The sequence below is a fragment of the Panthera onca genome, chromosome D2 (assembly GCF_046562875.1).
Source record: "Panthera onca isolate mPanOnc1 chromosome D2, mPanOnc1 haplotype 2, whole genome shotgun sequence".
In the NCBI taxonomy this organism is placed as follows: Eukaryota; Metazoa; Chordata; class Mammalia; order Carnivora; family Felidae; genus Panthera; species Panthera onca.
Window position 1 is genome coordinate 80,690,395 of NC_138349.1, and position 6,000 is coordinate 80,696,394.

At 40.8% G+C, this 6,000-nt stretch overlaps 1 pseudogene; it reads left to right on the forward strand.

Moving 5' to 3' along the window:
• Positions 1-526: 526 nt before the first annotated feature.
• LOC132685691 (U2 spliceosomal RNA) lies at positions 527-705 on the forward strand (annotated as a pseudogene).
• Positions 706-6,000: the final 5,295 nt, after the last annotated feature.

Sequence of the window (6,000 nt, forward strand, 5' to 3'; positions counted from 1 at the left end):
TGAAAAATCAGAAAGTATAAATTTTTACTAAGAAAGAAGGAAGGAAAGAAGGAAAAAAAGAAAGGAAGGAAGTCAACTTCAAGTAAGTCTCCAATAGACAGCTGAACAAAAGAAGGGAATGTAGAATTTGCAGAAAGAGAAATATAATGGCCAATATATTAATAAAGCACACTTAATATCTCTAGTTATCAGATAACGTAATTCCTTTTCTTCTGATCAGGGGAGTGAGTGCTGGCATAACCTTTATGGAGAGAAATTTATTAGCATGTCTTGCAAATTTAAAAATATTCATCGGGGCGCCTGAGTGGCTCGGTCGGTTAGGCATCCGACTTCAGCTCAGGTCATGATCTCACGGTCCATGAGTTCGAGCCCCGCGTTGGGCTCTGTGCTGACAGCTCAGACCCTGGAGCCTGTTTCGGATTCTGTGTCTCCCTCTCTCTCTGCCCCTCCCCTGTTCATGCTCTATCTCTCTCTGTCTCGGAAATAAATAAACATTAAAAAAAAAATTTAAAAATATTCATGCCTTATTGCTTCTTGGCCTTTTGGCTAAGATCTGTTCTTTTCAGTGTAATATCTGATGCATCTTTTATCTGAGGACAATATATTAAATAGATTTTTGGAACTAGAAGAGGGAATAGGAGCTTGCTCTGTTCCCTCCATGCATCAACCTGGTATTGCTGTAAGTCCAGGAACGGTGCACCCCCTGGGGGGAACAAAAAAAAAATTCGTATCTTTCACTCAGTAATTCTATCTCCAGCAGTCTAGCCAAAGGAAAAACAATATATGTGTAATAATAAAAAAATATATTATAAAATCATTCCTGATTATGTATCTTAATATAGTGAAATTTACCACATAAGAGATCGATAAAATAAATTATGGGTGAGAAAGAATGGAATTGTTCAGCCACCAAGTATGTTTATAAGTGTTATGTGAAATTTCTATTATATAATATTGAGAGAAAAGCGATGTGAATTGTGCATATATTTTGAAGCCCAGTGATAAAACAAATTATAAAGAGGAAAAAAAAAAAGAAAGAAAAAGAGAAACCCCTCATGATTGACCCCAAGACCTGACCTTTACTGCCCACCTGCATATACCTGTCTATATTTGTCCACACTTTCCTAAAGTTCTTTTTTAAGAACTTACTTCTAAGCTTATATCTTAACTCAGGAAAAACCCATGATGGGCACAGCATCCCATGATGGAAACAGAAATGACCCCTCAAGCAATAATGACTGCCGGAGGGAGAGCTGTGGTGGCCCAGACCACCCAGACCAGTTTGAACTCAACCCCTGACTCACACCTGCACAGAGGACCATGCTGTGACCAGCTCTTAACCTCTACCTCATTATAATACTAAAATCTCCACCCAAGGAGGAGCAGAAGCCTCATTTACATAACATACAACCTGTGTATAAGCATGTTTCCTTAAGGTGCAGGTACGACCTTATGCCTACCTCCATATTGGATGACGAGGCTCCTCTCTCTAAATATTCATCCTAACCCTATGTGAAAGGAGCCCATCCCATTGGGGATTCCCGGCTTTGGAAGTTATTCCCCGTGATCTCCTTATTTGCTGCCCATAAAGTTTATTTTGTGTGACCACATAGACCAGTCTCTACCTATGACTCACCAAGGAGTGAAATCATGTGAGTTCAGTTACATAAGCACCAAATTTTAATTACGGTTATATTTAGATGGTGACTATTTGGGTGATCACTTTCTCATTTCCTAGGACTTTCCATGCTTTGTAATTTTTAAATTTTATTTGTATTTTTTGAGAGAGAGAGAGATTATGTGCACAAACACATCTGTGCATGAGCAGGGGAGGGGCAGAGAGGGAGGAAGAGAGAGCATCTCAAGCAGGCTCCCCGCTCAGCTGGAGCCCAACACGGGGCTCAATCTCACGACCCTAAGATCATGACCTGAGCTGAAATCAAGAGTTGGATGCTCAGTCAACTGAGCCATCCAGGCTGGATGGAAATTCTGGAAACGATGGGGGAGAAAGATGATTATATTCCTCATTTGGCTTTGAGACCACCTAAGTTTATTTTTTTAACTAAAAAAATTTTTTTTTTATTTTAGAGAGAGACAGAGAGCACATGAGCAAAGGAGAGGGGCAGAGGGAGAGAAAGAGAATCTTAAGCAGGCTCCACACTCAGCACAGAGCCTGACATGGGGCTGGATCCCACAACAACGAGAGCATCGCCTGATCTGAAATCAAGACTCTGATGCTTAACTGATCCACCCAGCTGCCCTGAAACCACTTAAGTTTAAAAGCAACAAAATGAAGACAGATGGTAAATTGCAGCCGGTAGGAAATGGAAGGATTTTTCAGAAGATGCCTTCAGTATTGTTATAGAAAATTCCATGAATCTCTCTCTTGGATTCATCAAGATCATAATCTCTGTTGAGTATATGTATGAACATAATTAATGTATAGTATAATTAATACGATTAATGTAGTAAATACGTACTTTTATATCAACATAGCACATTTGTATGTAACTAATATTGATTAATAGAACTTAACTCTGGTTGATCACAATGGTAGTGTTAACACCACCAACAGTAACAATGATCACTATCGCAACTATTGAGAGCCGATTATATGCCAAGTTAGGTGTCAGACATACATGATCTCATTTCATTCTCAAAATTATCCCAAGGGATAAGAAATATCATCTCCATTTTATTTCAAATGAAATTGCATCTCAGAGAGGTCAAGTCATGTGCCTCAGCTCAAACAGAGTGATGGCGGCAGAATCTGACTCTTGTTGCCAGACCGTGAAGGAAATTTACCGACAGTTTTGTGCCCTTGACCAACTGGTGGATGCAGAAAAGGTTTACAGGGTCCTCTGGCTACTAAGTGCCTGATTAGTATAGGCATCATGATTACCATTAAAAAAAACCTGCCCCAAACCCCACAGTGATAACTCTTAGAATCCACCCCAGCCAAAGTGAATGAGACTCTGTGGGGGTGTCCAGGGATTTGCATTTTCAGATTCCAAGTGATTCATATGTCTTCCAGCGAGTGAGAAACAGCTAGGTGGCTGGGTTCCTTGCGAACAGAAATGTTTTCCTTCTCATTTCTGTCTCTCCGGAGCTAGCACGGAGGGTCTCACAAACCGTGAGATTACAGCATGGAGGTTCTTATGAAGGCTTGTCAAATAAATAAATGGGTGAAAGACTGAATGAGTGCACGACTTAATCTTAAAGATGACCCCATGCTGACTCACTATTTCGTCCGCCAGCGAGCCCTCTTGCTCAGGTGTAGACACAACAGGGAGAACCAGAAACGGAGCTCCACACACGCTCTAACTAGAACCCCTTGTACTTACTCTTTATCGCACTTCCCTGAGGCATTGACCAAGACGTTTTGCAAGAACATTCCAACCAGCAGACCGGAAAAGCCCTGATGGCAATAACGAAAGGCCTAGAAGACCACCCCCACAGGTGCCCTTCCCTGCCTGTGGCTACGCACCCCCATCCAAGACGGAGCACCCTGCCTCCTCTCCTGCACGTACCCCTCCCCCTGTCCCCAAACTCTCCCATGAAACCCTAGGTGTCCTTGCCACAGAGAGGTGGGTTGTTAAGACAGGAGCCTGTCACCTCCCCCAGCTGCCGCCTCTCCCCCCCCCCCCCCCCCAATTAATCCTTTTTTCTCTTCCAAACCCTTCTCTGGCTTCTCTTGAGCCGAGTTTATCTGAGTTTGTTGGGCAACAGTGCTGGCAGGCCAGCCCAGAACTCTGTTCTCTATTCGTCGGGACCCCTGGTCCCCACCGAGAGGGAAGCTGGCCTTCGGAGCCCCAGGGCTTACCTGCTTGTTCCCTGAGTCCGCTGCTGTGATCATGGATCAGTAACAATTCCTACCCGCCCCCACCCCCCATCCCTTCATGGGTCCTCTCTGACAGGTAGGCTTTGAGAGTTGATTACACCCTTAACTCAGGATTTCTCTTATGGGAAATCATTAGGGAGTTTTTTGTCTTTAACGGTCTTTTGTCTCAAAGCATTTACAATTTAGATGCCCCGGTGTCTGCAGAGTGGTTGGCATTTGAGGCCTCCCAGTTACAATCCTTGCAAGTGAATCTGATGGCCACGCTGGAGAGCAGAGGTGGGGTGGGAGGGGGGGAGGGGTAGCGGGGGAGGGGGCCTGTGCAGAGGAGGAGCGCTAGGTGGCTTTGCCGGGGTGCAGCTGGTAGAAAGAGCTGGAGTCTTCCCAAGGGATGGCGCAAGAATGTACCGGTCATGACAGGCTGTGCTTTGTAGCCGTGACACAGAGCCCCTTTGGCCGCTTTGTTTCATACCTCTGTGCAATGGGTCTGGGTTTGGAAGGGCGACGTGTCCCGACAAGAGGAGCCTGCGTGTTCCATCCTGTGGCAGGTTCTAACCCAACAGCCTTTCTTCAGGCACCCCTCCCCAGGCCTCTGCTTACCTGCCCTTTCCAGGGGTGCCCTGCTCGGCCCTATCTGAGCCTCGTAGTATTAGCTATCACTGTTGGGTGAGTCTGCCCGACTTAGACACCTCTCCTTCGCGACACTCCAAGAGTCCTCGGATTTCTCTGACGTGTTTCCATGACAGCATCTCACGTTGACATCCTCCTGATTCACAGCGGTGCCCAGAGATGTTAGGACTAAGAGCGCAGACACGACAAGTGCCAGAGGTGCTCAGTCCTTAAAGGTGAGATCCTGGGGCCTCAAGTCGCCAGACTTGGTCAACACAAGTTATGCATATTTTAGATTTATTTATAAAGAGAGATTATATATTAGACATATATATCTAATCTATCTATCTATAATCTCTCTCTCTATAATCTCTCTCTATATAATCTCTCTTTCTATATATAATCTATCTATATGTATATAATCTATCCATATGTATAATCTATCTATATAATCTCTCTCTATATATAATCTATCTATAATCTATAACCTATATATATACAATCTATGTACATATATATTATCTATATATATAATCTATCTATATAATCTATCTATATATAATCTATCTATATATATAATCTATATATATATGTAATCTATTTATATATAATCTATATATATATAATCTAGCTATAATCTATATACATATATATTATCTACATATATATAATCTATCTATATATGTAATCTATATATATATATATAATCTCTCTCTATATAATCTATCTATATATAGTCTATCTATATATAATCTATCTATATAATCTATCTATATAATCTATATACAAATATATATTATCTATATATAATCTATATATATAATCTATCTATATATAATCTATCTATATATAATCTATCTATATAATCTATCTATATATAATCTATATATATAATCTCTCTATATATAATCTATGTAGATTATATTGAGTTATCACTCTAAATCAGCATTTCACACTGCTTTTTCTAGTAAACATGATTCCCGAAAGGTGCTACTTGTAAGAGCTCAGGGGAAAGCATGTGTCAGATTGTATATATTATACACACGTAGGTATGCACATATATAGCTTATATCATATACATAAATTACAAATAAAATACACGCAGTAGATCATGCAAATACCCCTCCTCATCTTTCTAAATGTCCCCTGGAGTGAAAAATACTGCTGTCGTCATAAACACATATATATACAAATGCTATATGATGATGTGCTCAGAGAGTCTTAGTTGACAATATTATAATTAAGGATCAGTGTAGTTCTGCAATTCTGATCCTGTTTGACTATAATCTACTTTTCTGCAGTTCCACTTGCTTGTGAAATTTTATTCATTGACTAACACCCGTTAAACATACTGTGGCCCAAATTTTCTAAGGAACGCTCTTGGGAAATGCTGCTTTATTACATATATATACATGTATATATATTCTTTTTTTCTATTTTCTACACCAAAAAAAAAAAAAAAAAATCTGTGTAATTAAGTGAAGAGTAAAAGGACACAAGTAGCCAAAAACTGGAACGTCATCTGTGAAAGTTTTCTGCAGGCAGATGTCCTC